This window comes from Protopterus annectens, chromosome 11.part0 (genome assembly GCF_019279795.1).
Source record: "Protopterus annectens isolate FY-2018-M chromosome 11.part0, PAN1.0, whole genome shotgun sequence".
Taxonomy (NCBI): Eukaryota; Metazoa; Chordata; order Ceratodontiformes; family Protopteridae; genus Protopterus; species Protopterus annectens.
The window spans coordinates 716,490,997-716,506,829 of record NC_056745.1 but is presented as its reverse complement, the minus strand read 5'-3'; the positions used below and the strand labels follow the sequence as shown (position 1 = coordinate 716,506,829).

Sequence of the window (15,833 nt, the reverse complement as noted above, 5' to 3'; positions counted from 1 at the left end):
GAAAAGTCTCTGGGAATAGATGATATTCCTGTTGAAGTTTGGAATCTAGTATGGAAGAAAGTGATAAACATCTGGAAGGCATTGCTTAATGGTATTTTAAAAGGAAGGGAAGGCAAGCATCAACATCTTGGAAAAGAGCTGTGATGGCTGTAATACCTAAAAATGATAAAGACCCATCAGACTCAGCTTCACATAGACCCATTTCAATTTTAAACCATGATTGTAAAGTACTTATGTGTGCAACAGCTAAAAGAATGACAAAGGTGTTGCCAGGCTGGATAGGCATAAATCAATGTGGTTTTGTGAAGGAGATGCAAACATTTGACAAGATTAATAGAACAATTATGAACCAGAAGGAAACAGTATGTAAAAAAATATTGCTGTTCTTGGTGGGTCTTGATATAGAAAAAGCATTCAACAGAGTAAGGTGAGATTTTATGAGTAGGGTAATGGAAGCACTTGCATTCCCTGATACAACAGTAAGGTTAATCAGAAGAATATATGACAGATCTGAGTCAAAAATCAAAGTGGGAGGGTGCCTCTCTGATAAGTTGTAGGGACTCATAAATTCAAGGATAAAATTGGCATGGTAATCAAGAAAAGTTGGCTTTATTTGCAGACAATATTATTTTGTACCTGAAAAAACAGAAAAGGACATCTCAGTGTTATGGAGACAGTTTCAAGTCTTTTGGGAACTAAAATTAATGAAGACAAAATAAATGCTATACCTTTGAATTATATACCCACACATGTATTGATTAATGCCCACATTTATGAGGACATAATAAAAAGTATTTAGGAGTACGGGTAAAAATGGGTTTTGTTGTGGTAGCTAAGGATATATGGAAAGAGACTAAGCAAAAGGTAGTACAAAAACTGAGAAAATTGAAACTCTTGTTTATGGATATGGATAGCAATATGCACACAGTGAAAATGTTTTAGTCCCTTTAGTTTTATATACATGTCAGGCATATTTTTATCAAACAGTGGAAACGTTGTGGATAGTAATTAATAAAGAGTTGAAGGATTTTATCTGGGAGAGGAACAGGGTGAGGGTCAAGTGGGATAAGTTGATACTTCCTATAGAACAAGGTGATTTAGGATTATATGATTTGAAGGGGTATTTTAGAGCTACACAGTTAAAACTCACATTCATTACCCAAGCAGAAATCTATAATTCAAAGTGGAAAGGGATCATGATGAAGTGGGGGGGGAGGGTAATTCAAGAAATAAGGAAAGAGTGGGCTCCTTAAGAAGAATGACAACAGCCATAGATAATATAGTAGTATTCTAAGAACTAAGCCAACACAAGAATGGACAAGGGGATTCTGCAATTAGGGGTACAGATAATAGATAACGGATGGAATTTACTGGAGAAAATTGGAAAAGAAACCAAGGTATTGGGAGCAAATAATTATAGATGAAAAGGTAACAGAGTGGAAAAAGGCCAAGAAGATATTTGGACTCTAGGTTGGAGACTGCCTTCCCTATCAGGGACTGATATCAGAGTACAGGCAAAAAGAAATGGATAAGGGAATCCTAAGTGAAAGACCTGCTCTTGTAGAGCTTTTATATGAATCTAGATCCAAAGCTAATAATTAGTAGGGCATATAAAATATTGCACAATAACTGCAGGAATCAATCAGAGGAGTTAAATTGGGAAGAGAGACTGGAAAGATAATTCACAGGGAAACAATGGGGGGGGGGGCATACGTATGGCTCCCAAATATGCAACGAAGTCTAGAAGATTCAGGATTTTTGCTTGCAAGTGCTTGCATAGGTATTTTTATATCCCAAGCAGACTACAAAGATTTTTTTCTCAGATAAATGTCCGACGTTGGAGGTGTAATGAGAAAGACTATGTTTTGGGAGTGTAATGAGTTGGCAGACATTAAAAAGTCCCTACAGAGTACTCTGTCAGAAATATTGAGTGAGCAAATGGGTGCAACTAAGGAAATTATTTTTTTTTTTTGAGCTGGGATACAGGATCTGAATTGCCTAGACAGGTTCAAGCCTTGTTAAGTTTAATTCTGGTGGCTGCTGAAAAGCATTACAAGAAAATGGAAATCAAAGTCTACACCAATTGTATTTGAAGTACTGAATTTAGTAACTGAGATAAAAGAACTAGAAGTAGGATCTTTAGAAAAGGGTAGGAGAAAACACATAAAAATGGAAATTGTGGGAACAATACAGGCAGAATAAATGTTTTCAGGAGGAATGAGATTTAAAGGAAGGCAGGACTTGATCAACTTATGTAATGCTGGATTGATGATAATTGTATAAATGTGTACATGTTAACATGGCTTGGTTTCTTTTACAATGATGTGTGTTTGCCTTTGTCTTAATTAATAATTTAATAAAGGTGTTAAATATTTATAAATGTAAGTGAAAAGTAAAATTCTCCAGTGAAGACTACCTGGGGACTTTTGCTGACACAGCCTGTCAATTACTGCTGATCTAATACTGACCACATGTCCATTCCTTGGCTGCAGTCATTGTATAGCTACAGACTGAATTGAGGCAGTTATGAGAGTAATGGTCTGACAGGGTTGCATAGTGATGAGATACAAATTCCACTGCTCTTTTATCCACTGCAGGTGACACGTTTGATAGTTCCTCATGTAAAATACTAACACTGTAGCTATGGACAAGACAACATAAAGTTTCAGGGGGTATCTAGTGTGTGTGTGTTTGTGGGGGGGCATCTAACAGCATATTTAGTACATGTTTAGCAGTTTATTATTGTAATGCAAGGAATGAAACATCTAGAACTGACATACTTTAGATCATGATAATGCTAGAATCATACCTATTATGAAACACGAAATTCCACTGACTAACAACCATCATCACCTCTGCATAAAGGCAAACAAATGTATGGTATCTAAGTCCAAGGAGATCATTGTTTCACTGTAGTTAGCATTCATCAGAACTATATTTGAGTATAATAGCCTCTTTGGTAATTACCTAATCAGGTTCAACCAACAACTGAAATGTCCACAGAGGTTCCTCACTAAAAGAATACAGGGCATAAATAACATGCCCTATGCAGACCACTTCAAAGTCCTATCATTGTATTCTGTCTCCCATGGGCTTTTGAGGAGAAATCTATGCCTCACATACAAGGCATTGTTAAACCCCTCTCCGGTGGACAAACTGCATATCCACAAAACAAACAACACCAAATTTACTCATTCTAAAGATTTAAATTTTGCTTGTGATAGAAATAGGACCTGATGGACAGACATGTATGAGTCCCTGAGACCACCCACTCTCTGGAACAGGCTCTCCATCCATGTGACGAAGAGTTCTTTCCTAAGTCAATTCAAATGTAACTTGGGCAATTGGATGGGGGAACAGGAAATTCATCCCTGGTTTGGTGTCTTTGTCTCTAACGTACACAGGCAGCCCAACCTGTTCATCCAGGCCCTTGCTTGTAAATGTTTCATCTTCTCAAGCCCCTGCTTACACTTACCAAGGGTACCAGAATTCACTAGAGATTTAGGATACATGGCTAGGCTTAAAGAGGTCCTGGTAGTTGTTAGCCTTTTACACACCTATGAACCTAGTCACATCTTCTTTGAAAAGATTGTATAATAAAATCTCTGTGGGACCTGATAATACTTTAGCTGTCTTATTAACTAATATTCAGTCTGCTGTTGGTCCTACATTACATAACATGATTAATAAATTATTCATTAAATCTCATGTTCATAAGCTTTACAAACAATTTATCATTTTTAAAAAGGGTAATTAAGACAAATTCTAGATCAATTAGATTCACATCTATAATCTGTAAATGCTTTGAAAGATGTTTACTTTCCTTATTTACAGACTCTAATTACCATGAATTTACTCCTGATTTACACCAACAAGACTTTATCTCAAGCAAGTCTACCATAACAAATCTTTTTAAGTTTTATGATGATATTATCTTGGTACTAGATGAAAGTTTCAGTGTAGGGGTAGTTTTCTTGGGTAGGGTTGGTTTTCCTGGACTCGGATTGAAGCCCTTGATAGTCCACTACATACTTTACTTATATGCTTTATGTATGTTGACCCTGTGCCCTTTAACAAGTATGTATGTAATATCATTTGCTGGTGTTTCGGTATATATAACTCCCTTTTGATGTACTGGTGAATCCAGTGAATGTTTACTACATGATGGTTTTATACTGTGCTTATCAGTACAATGCTATACTCTGATAATTTGCTCTATACAGCTGTATACACTGTATTACTTTGGTTCTCTATCACTATGCCTCCTGCTAACCCTATTTTGACCTTACTTTCATAAACATTCTTATCATTTCTCTCTACTCTAACAATGCTCCATACTATATTCTCTTGCTTCAAGTCACCATGATCCTTCCTCAGTCTCTAAGAATATGTATTAAATTTATTGCTTCTGTATTATATTACTGTTTAGTAGAGATTTTACTGTTATCTTTCCTTTCAGAGCCTTGTTCCATGTGTCCATCCCTGACCCAGCTATCTAAAGTTTTCATTGAGCATACTATCATTGTGCAATATAAGCATGGCAAAACACAAACAGCCTTGCTGTGTATGTTAACTAGTCAAATACATGCCTACCTTGTGCTAGAAAGTGGCTCTGACATTCCTCCAAGGACCACTTACTAAGGTGGCCACTATCCATTCCCTTAACCAATAGACTACACTGTAAATGCAAGTTGCTTAGTACCCCTAGCCTCCCAGACTCTGCAGTCAGGGCATGTGAATCCATGTGAAGCAGAGTTTGTCTATTACTCATTTTAAGTGCAAATTAGACCAGTGGATGGGGAACAGGAAATTTACACCTGGCCTGGCACCCATGTTCCTTATGGACAGACGTAGCTTATAAATGTCTGGCACTCAATGTCCGACTTGGATACAAGATGTCATTATTCTTTTGGGAAAACTTGGCTAGGCTTATAAAGACCCCAAGACACCTCCCCCCAGGTCATTAACTTGGTAACAATCTATCAATCTCTGAAAGCCTGTCCTATTTTGTGCTTCCTTGTTAATTGCCCTGTACTGGCTATAAACTGACTTCTCTCTGTAATAATAGTCCTGAGGGTGTGAAACCCACAACAGTCAACCCCCTACCTTGATAATCAAACTTTTGCCACCATAGATGTTAGAAACATAAGAGATCAATCTACTGAACTACATGCCTACATTACCCAGCACAAGCTTGATATTCTAGTTATAAATGAAACCTCGCATAAACCCAACACAAACGACGCTGAAATTATACCTCATGGCTATAATGTCATCCATAATGACCATATAAAGAGTAAAGGTGGTGGCATTGCTTTAATATTTCCCAGCAACTACCACATTTCCCCTACAACAAATCAACACCAAAATTTAGTTCAGCAGAGCTTTTTTACTTTCCTAAAAATACATAAATATAAACAAATATGCATTACTGTCTTTTATATCCCTAACAACAACACAGCTACACTGGATGATATCCTACATTAACTATCCATAACAATTCCATAAGAAAAGTACTACTTTACTAGAAAGGCTCACCCAAACTCTGCTACACTTTGCTGTGAGGGAAAGGTTAGTTTGCTTTTTATTTGTTGTATTACAACAAACCAATACCAAAATTTAGTTCAGCAGAGCTTTTTTACTTTCCTAAAAATACACAAATATAAACAAATATGTATTACTGTCCTTTACATCCCTAACAACAACACAGCTGCACTGGACGATATCCTGCATTGATTATCCATAACAATTCCTTATGAAAAGTAATACTTTACTAGAAAGGCTCACCCAGACTCTGCTACACTTTGCTGTAAGGGAAAAGTTAGTTTGATTTTTATTTGTTGTATTACTTTATTGCCTTTTTCTATTTTGAATACTGTGATTTGTTTTATTTACCTTGTGTTTTACTTGTATCCTGCTTTTAACTGCATATTAAAACTTGAAAAGAGACCACAGTTCTGTCTTTTGTGAGTCAGGCAGAAATTAGTACAGGTCAATAGAACAGGTCAGTTAAGGTTAATCATCTGTGAACTGAGAGGGTGGAGCTAGGAACTAAACCTTCTATTTAAGGGGTAAAATAAAACATTTCATAGCTTTACTAGAAAGGCTCAACCAGACTCTGCTGCACTTTTCTGTGGGGGAAAGGTTAGTTTGCTTTTTATTTGTTGTATTACTTTATTGCCTTTTTCTATTTTGAATACTGTGATTTGTTTTATTTACCTTGTGTTTTACTTGTATTCGGCTTTTAACTGCACATTAAAACTTGAAAAGAGACCACAGCTCTGTCTCTTGTAAGTCAGGCAGAAATTACTACAGGTCAATAGAACAGGTCAGTTAAGGTTAATCATCTGTGAACTGAGGGGGTGGAGCTAGTAACTAAACCTTCTATTTAAGGGGTAAAATAAAACATTTCAGAGCTTTACTAGAAAGGCTCACCCAGACTCTGCTACACTTTGCTATGAAGGAAAGGTTAGTTTGCTTTTTATTTGTTGTATTACTTTATTGCCTTTTTCTATTTTGAATACTGTGATTTGTTTTATTTAACTTGTGTTTTACTTGTATTCTGCTTTTAACTGCATATTAAAACTTGAAAAGAGACCACAGTCTCTTGTGAGTCAGGCAGAAAAACACTACTGTCTTTCTAGTTGCCTTCCCTTATGTTAATTTGACCATATATCTCATTTCCTCTCTGTTTTTACTGGCTTGCGTGAGTAAGCACAAAATTATCATTTTGGGAAATCACTCCCCTTCAACTATTTAAATTTATTGGCCATCCTACTGTATTCCATAGTACCAGAATACAAAAGTGACCACCCCCTTTCACTCTATCTTGCTGTTTTAAAAATAGTGACGCCACTAAAACTTAACTTTTTAGACAGGTAAAACTTAAGTTACCTACTTTCATATCTAACTCCTCATGTGCACACTGCAGTGTTTAGGCTAAACCATTTTTTCATCTTACCTTTAAGCATCCCTGTGACTAGCACTTGCTTTAAAACCTGCTAGAAAGCACTAAGCGCTCAACTTTCCTTGTTAATAAGGAAAAATTAATCATAGACACTAAACAGCCTATAATTGCAAAGTACCTTGCTAAGGTAAGGGAAAACAGCTCTTGTACTTTATAAAAAAAGCACCAAACCAGGCATGTCCAAGGGTCAGCTTCTGGTGATTTCTCCTGTCCACCTGGTGAATCTGGGTATACTGGGGCAATACAGCAATGGCCTCATGTACATAGACAACCATCTCCTCCTACCACCCAACACTACAACCTGTGAGTGATCCACTTACATAGCCTAACTGGAAGCAAAGCTCTCTCCACCCAAGACTGTGCTAGACACTCAAGAGGAGAAGGTTAACACCCGCACAACACCTCAAGCAACACAGAGCCCTTCTAAACTCACACCACCAACACCCACACATAGCAACACTAAACCCACATATGTGGAGGCCCTTAACAGTAACCTGCTAAAGGAACAAGGACCGCCGAGGCTGAAACGCAAACAAACATCAATCACAACCAAAGTGTTACATAGCTCACACCACCAGTGTGTCACCCAACAACAGCCCCTAAGGCAAGACAATGTACCCAACACTTTAGTCATAGGTGACTCTATAGTCAAGCACACTGATGTCCCACTCAACAGGCTGAACAAGGAGAAAATTACAGTCAGCTGTCTGCTGGGTGCCAGGATCCGCCACATAATGCATGCACTCAAGTCACTCCACAACAAGTACAAATATGACTCTGTCATTGTCCATGTTGGAGTGAATGACTTGAGACATACCTCCCTGGACTACATGGAAAGAGACATGGAAGAGCTCTCGGATCACGTGGCCTAGGCAGGTATGACCCTAGCCCTGAATACGTTAAGGAAACCACCGTAAAAAACTTTTCCAATGTCAACTTCATGCTACTCAAGTCAGAAGTGACAAACTTCATGACACCCATGCAGATGGGAACTGAAAGTTCAACTGCTGAATCCTACACTATGGCACTGTACAAGCACATCCACTCATGCATGAGTCGTGCCATCCCCAATAGAACCAAGATGCTCTCCTCCAAAAAAGGAAGCCAATCTGGTGGTCCCTTGCCATAAATAAACTTTACAACAAAAGGAAGAAACTGTTGCAGAAAAGAGGAAAATCCCAGGATTCAAAAAACTCCCTTACCAGCCTCAGTAAGAAGCTAAGATCCCTCATAAAATCCTCCAACGCTAGTTACAAAAATAAAATTGCCAAAGATTCCAAAGACAACCACAAGGCATTCTATAGCTATGTCAAGAATCTAAACGGCAATGCTCAGATCTGCTCTGAGCTACAACAAAATGGCATTAAATATACTGATCCCAAGGATATTGCCAATATCCTGGCAGATCAATTCAGTGCAAACTTCAGCCCCCTCTCACCCCCTAAAGGGCCCATCTCAATACCAAAGGATTGCCAAATTCCGGTAATAACGGCCACACAGGTAAAAAACACACTCTCCAGAGCTAAGAATACAGCATCCATGGGACCAGATGACATCCCAGGCTGTGTACTACATGAACTACAAAATGAACTGGCACCTCACCTAAGTGTCATGTTTAATCGTAGCCTCACCTCAGGCTTCGTGCCCACTGAGTGGTGCACAGCTACAGTTATCCCACTCCACAAGGGGGGATTCACCCTGGATCCTGGGAACTACCATTCCCATCAGTCTGACAAGCCTGATCTGCATGGCCATAGAATGTATTATCATGGAACTTATAAACAAAGACATTGGCAACCTTCAAACACTGGACCCCACGCAGTTTGGGTTTGTGAAGGGCCAATCTTGTCTCCTGAACCTGACTGACTTCTTCAAATCAGTCTCCAGAGCCGTGGACAAGTGTAAGGTGGTCCACACAGGCTATCTGGACCTCACCAAGGCCTTCAACACCATCCCCCACTCTGGAATCATATATAAACTTACTAAGCTGGGCATTAATCCCTATGTCACTCGATGGGTTGCCAACTGGCTTACTGACAGAACCCACAATGTAAAAGTAGCTGACTCCAAATCAAGCTCCAGACAAGTGACAAGTGGAGTACCTCAGGGTTCAGTCCTGGGACTGCTCTTGTTTGGCATCTACATCTCTGAAGTAAAGGCCAACACTAAGGGACTCTGGCTAACAAAGTTTGCAGATGACTGCAAACTGGGAGTTATTACTGAATCCCCAAATGATGTGGATATTCTACAAAAGGGTCTTACAGAAACAGATGCTTGATGTCAGAGCCATGGGCTCAAGCTCAATGCCAAGAAATGTATAGTTATCCCCTCTGGGAAAAAAACATGTACCCATGAATTACCACATAGGTGGCAGTACACTAAACATGGAAAGTGTGATGAGAGACTTAGGGACACAGGTGGACAGTGGTCTCACCTTCGATAACCACATTGCCACAACAGTCAGGAAATCCTTCTATGTGGCACACCTCATCACTAAGGGCTTTTCATCCAGAAAAAAGGAGGTCATTGTCCCACTGTACTCATCCCTCATTAGACCCATTATAGAATACAATGTCCCATTTGGTATGTACCTCTCAAGACATCTGCAACAACTGGAAAGGTTGCAGAAATACCTCACTAAAAGAATCACAGGCCTAAAGTAGATGCCCTATGCTGACTGTCTAAAAAAACTCCACCTATACTCTGTCACATATCGTCTACTCAGAGACGATCTCTGCTTAACATACAAGGCCATGTCAAACCCAGAGCTGTTGGACATGCTACACTTAAAGAAATCCCAATCCCTCAGAGACACATGCTCCAGGGATCTAAACCTTGTCATCACAATGAACAAAACTTGCTGGAGGGATAGGTTCCTGACCTAGAGACTCCCCAGACTCTGGAACAGACTGCCCATACATGTCAAGCAGAGTGCCTCTTTGGCCCTATTCAAAAGGAACCTTGATGATTGGATGGGAGACAGAAAATTCACCCCGGGGATCACATCAGTCACCCTGCTAGACAGGGTTCCAGGGAAGTAAATACTATGGGAAGAAACAGCCAAGGAATTGTTATGGCTAGGCTTGTATAGGCCTTAGGGCCGATAGCCTAGCACCAACCTACGAACCTATGAACTGGGAGATGTCATTATCAATTGGTTGGGCATAACCTCTAATGCCCCTACATCTAGCATGAGCATATATGGTTTTCACACAACTAATAAATAGCCCCACACATTATAACAAGACATCAAATTCCTTATTAGACTGGATCCTAGGATCAGACCGTAGCAAATTCACCATCACAAGTGTAATGTCAGACTCTCTCATTTACCATAGCCCAATCTATATAACAAGAATGTTCACATATCCACTTAAATATCATGTTTATAAAACAAACTATCTGACCAAGTTTAACCCAGATGTTATCTATTAACTAGAACATCCAAAAAACCTCCCTTTAGATGATGCTGTAAACAAATTCAACACAACATTCCTAAATATGTTAATAATCTTGCATCTCCTAAAAGGAAGAGACTAAAAACAAATAATGTAATTTGGTTAAGCAAAAGAGTGGAATGCTGTTGCAGGATAGAGAAAAAGTGTGGAAAGAATATAAAACATCACAATATCTTGAATGCTTCAGAATGTTCTGCAACTGTACTAAAATGAAAATAAATGAGGACAAAAATATACTATAACATTCAGAACAACAGCAAACACCAAAAAATTCTGGTCAGCCTTTAGAGAAATTTTACACCCTGGCCAAAAATTCAACCCTATCCCCTCTCTCAGTAATTCACCACTTGAAGCTGCAATATAATTCAACTGTTATTTCATAGATAGTATAGCATCCCTAACCAAGGATTCCCAACATCTAATCCCAACCCTGCTCAACAGCCACATATCACCATATCCATTTTCACCATCAAATCTGTGTCCACATTATATATAAAACTACACTTAAACAAACTCAAACCATGACCTACTTCTGTTGATGACCTTCCAAGTGAGTATCTTAAAATAGTACCCAAAAGCATTGCCTATCTTGTTTAATTCCAGGTATCCCATGTTCCCTCTTTCTGGAAAAAAAATCACATGTTATCCAGCCCCATAAAGGAAGAAATTCAACAGATATCACTAACTTTAGACCTATACCAGTCATATCTCTACTCTAAAATACTTGAAAAATATATTAAAAAATGTTTAACTATCTCCTGCAGGAAGAACGATCCCCCACATAACACGGCTACTGTCTGTCCCATAGTACCAACACTGCACTTCTAATCTTTAGTTTGTCACAGCAAACTTCTACTTCAAATGTCCTCACAAGGTCTATCTCAGCCCACCCTTCTATGATTCAAAAACAACTTGCCCAATAGGTTTCAAGAAAATGGTACCCCCTCATCTCTCTATACCTTCCAGTCACCAGCTGTGTACCACAAGGCTCTATCCTTTATCTCCTCTTAACTTTCTCACCAACATCCTCCACTCATCCACACAACAGGCCTCCCCAGTACAATACACAGATAGCTCATCACTTATATGCCCATCAGACAACTTGGCATATCACAAAAATTATTAAGGAAGCTTTAACAGCCACTTAAACATGCTTTTGTAACTCACAACTCCTGCTCATCCCCCCAAACAACTGCTTGTTTTCACACAATCCCTCACTCATGGAAAAACTAAATTTAAAATTCACTCTCTTAATAATACAATCTTTGAAGTCACTTCTCATACCAGATTATTATGGATGATAGTGGATGATAATCTTAAATTCCACCTGCATATACAAAATTGCATAAAAAATCACCAAAATCTAGGGATGTTTATAGAGCCAAAAACTTTCTTACCAATGCAACTAACTACACTTGTTACCACTTACCTCTTTCCCACACTACTTTATGGTGCTACCATTCTTACTAATCTTCAGGCATCACAAAAAGCAAAACATGAGCAATGCTATAATGTTTTTCTTGTTTTTCTTTCGGCTTTTCCCAGTTAGGGGTCGCCACAGCACAACTCCGGTCCGCTAATGATTGGCAGTAGATTTTTACAGTGCCGAGGTGCCAGCTCGATGCCCAACCTTCAACGAAGGCAGGCCCATTCACGCATGTCTTTCGGACACTACTCGACCACGGTGAGGACATGTAGACTCCCCACAGAAGGTGCTCCAGCCGAGAATCAAACGGGAGAACCTCTTGCTGTGAGGCGACAATGCTACAGATGCACCACCATGGCTTACTGAGCAATGCTATAATAAAGTGTTTAAATTTACAGCAAATAATCCTTTCAGAATCCATCACTGTATAGCACTTAAAAAAGCTAAATTAGTTAGAACTGCCCCACCAACTAACATATACATAGCTTCTTACCACCTATAAAATAATCCAGCATCCATCTGCCCAGTACTAAATACTACTCTACACAACCATGTTCCAACTCAGTCATTACAATGAAATGACCACAATCTCCTCTATGTCCATAAACTGATCAAATCTGTTGGGCATGGTCACCAATATTGCAAAAGCCTGGAACTCCTTACATGTATCCATCAGGCAAATGCCCTCACTCCAGTGCTTTAACAAATACTGAAAGACAGACTTTCTAGCCAAAATCTGGCTCTGTTCTTATTCAACTCCAGGATAAACTACATCCTTAAATACAAATAAGTACCTGTTCATGCCTTATATCGCCTTACTCCCCCTTCTTCTATCACTTCCTTACTTCAATAAATTTTTCTTCACGGTCTCCCAGTCTAAATATGTCATAACCCTGTTTTTTTTCCCCAGTTCATATTGCTGTTCCTGCTTATATTATACTAACTTGCCTTTAATTTCAATAAACTGGCTAAAATTTCTCTACGTATTAAATCAATGACTATATTCACATTATATCTAATTTGGTATAATTATTTAAACTGTAGATGTTTTTATACTATTTTTGAAGATTGTAAGCTTATTGTTCTTAAGTGTTTTTGTAATACTGGGAAGCTTTTCTCCCCAGGCTTCAGATGCAAATGGGCACCTACTCAGTCGGACCTTCCCAGTAATCAAATGTCAATAAATGAATAAATAAATAATTATATTGGATAAATAAGTTGCTGTTTGATCAGTGTCAGTGTTTCCAATATACTTATTCATAATATCAGCTTATGCTATCTGGGGTTCCCCAAAGTTCAGTATTAGAACCCTTTTTGTTAAATCTTATTTTTCTACTATACCCATGAGTAACAATTACTGGATTGCAAAATATGCCAATGATTGCAAAGTGGGTTTTATTGCTAATAGTAATGGAATGTCGGATTGAAAAAAAAGTGCAGACCTTAACTTTAGTCTCAACAAATGGCAGGTACTATTGCTTGGGAAGCTAACTGTTAAATATCATTTGTCTCTTAATGGCTTTATTATTCATGAAGTAAATGAATATACAAATTGGGATATACTGGTTACTTCTGATTTTTCCATTTCAAAGCAAGCCAACAGTATAAGAAATAAGGCTTCACATTAACTTAGACTCTTATTTAAGCCTATTTCTTTCACAGACGATGATAACCAAGGTCTTCTTTATAAAATATACATTCACCCAATTCTTGAAATCAGTAATGATTTTCTATATATACTAGGAAACAGTTAAACTATATTGAAAACTGTGATGATGTGAGGTAGTGCTATCTGTGCCAGGGACAGTATGGCATGCATTTGGAACATATGCCAACATAGCTAGCTGGACTTTTGTAAAGAATTATATGTCATTTGACTATCAAACTGATTTGTACAGATGCTTGTGTTAAAAATGTATTTTTAAAGTTGCTTATGTTAAAAAAGTATCAACTGAGGTCCTGCTCTATTGTCCTTAGTGGTGAACTAATTGCTACCCTGGGGTGCCAGAGAATAGCTTATTAGTTTCTGCAGGAAGGGTGGAAGTGATACTTTCCAGATGCTGTAATAAACCTTACCTAAAGTTCTATCTGTGTGTTATGACACATCAGTGCCAGATCCTGGCTCAGTTACTAGTGAGGGGGTAATATGGGAACCACAGAGTCAGGTTGCCAAATCTGATGTCATTCTCTGGACAGCAATAAAATTATATTTGAATACTAGTGGGAGATGTAATAAGTGCACTCTGTTTTGGACCTGATAAGATCCTCATCCACTTTCATTTTGTCTTGCTTTAGTAAGTAACTAAGGAACTGTAATTCTTCAGTCAGTTAGGAAAATACAGTAAGATTAGGCTAAATGTTATTTTTTTCTGTATGTGTCTGAATCTTTCCATCTGTGTTGGGTTTTTTTATATTTCCTGTGATTGAAACTCTGGTGTTTATTGTAAATAGATATTCAGTATTATCATGTTTTTTTTATTATTCGTTATTAAATATATCTAAACCTTTCATTGTGGCTGGTCTTTTAGAATATATTTAACCTTTGAGAGTACTTGCATTTATTTAGTGGCACTGTGGCTCCAAGTTCCTGAAAGTCTTGCTGCTTGGTAGATACTACTATTTGATAAATATTAATTTTACCACGTGTAATTGGGTATCCTTGTAACAGCCTTAAAACAGCTGGCTTTGGATGTTCTGGTGGCAGTGAATCTACCTTATAGTCTGGGTGGAGGTGACAGAACAGGTAAGCTTTGCCAGTCTTTCCCAGGTGTGTGTGCATGTGTGTGTGTGTGCATGTGTGTGTATGTGTGTGTGTGTGTGTGTGTGTGTGTGTGTGTGTGTGTGTGTGTGTGTGTGTGTGTGTGTGTGTGTGTGTGTGTGTGTGTGTGTGTGTGTGTGAGTGACAATCCAAATCTCAAGAGAGAGTGTGTGTGACGGCTACTTTGAACAGGGACACTGAGAGCACTGATTTCACAGATAGGGTAGTGGAGGACTTGGCTGGGAACACATGGCTGAGGACTTAGCTCTGTAGTGGTCAGTGGGGAGTCTTATTTGAGGCCTGGATAGAAAGCCCAGCACCAGGACTGGTGCTCACATTCCCTGTGTGTGTGTGTGTAAGGGAAATTGTACTTGGTGCAGAGAGCTGCATATGAAAATACTGTATGTCTATTTTTTTCACGGTGTCACTGATGAGTATTGAGACTCATTAATCACTGGATCAGAGGAGGGATGTCACAAAAACTTCCAAAGGAAATTTACTAAATACATTCTCTTGGTACAACACCTCAGTTATGCTGACAGATCCGTGAAATTAAAATTATTTTCATTGCACTACAGATTTACTAGAGGTAAATTTTACTAGCTAACAGAGTCTGCAATGATGTAATATCAGATCATACAGGCATGATAAGATTAACTTTCATGTTGATCAAAGTGAAAAAAAAATAAAATTAAGAAGTAAATTTGTTACAAACTTTTGAAAGTCAAAAAGCAAACCACAATCCAAAAATCGGCCTCGGTTGCAACAGGTGACTCTATCATCAGGCACACTGACGTCCCGCTCACCAGGCTGAACAAGGAGAGGGTCACGGTGAGCTGCCTGTCGGGCGCTAGGATCCGCCACATAACACAAGCACTCAGGTCACTCCAAGGCAAGTACAAATATGACTCAGTCATTGTCCATGCTGGTGTGTGGACTTCATGAAAAGAGACATAGAGGAGCTCTCTGAGCCACGCTATGACCCTGACCTTGAGTAGCATCTTACCCTCTCCAAGAATGATGCCACAATATGAAGACAAGATGATCAATTTCAACAATTGGCTTAAGTGTTGGTGTCATTCAAAGGGGATCCAATGCCTGTCAGCCAGGGATGACATGCTCAACAAGCCACGATGCTTCGCTAGGGACGGCTTGCAACTGTCACCCCTGGGCTTTCGGATATTGGCAAAGGTTCTTGCTACCCCCATAGTGCCTTTTTTAGGC

The 15,833-nt window shown here is 38.8% G+C and overlaps 1 protein-coding gene across 4 annotated transcripts in view; it reads right to left on the bottom strand.

Moving 5' to 3' along the window:
• TBXAS1 (thromboxane A synthase 1) overlaps nt 1–15,833 on the bottom strand; it is a 2,652,798-nt gene that overhangs the window by 1,660,353 nt on the left and 976,612 nt on the right. The gene's annotated exons all lie outside the window — the stretch shown is intronic.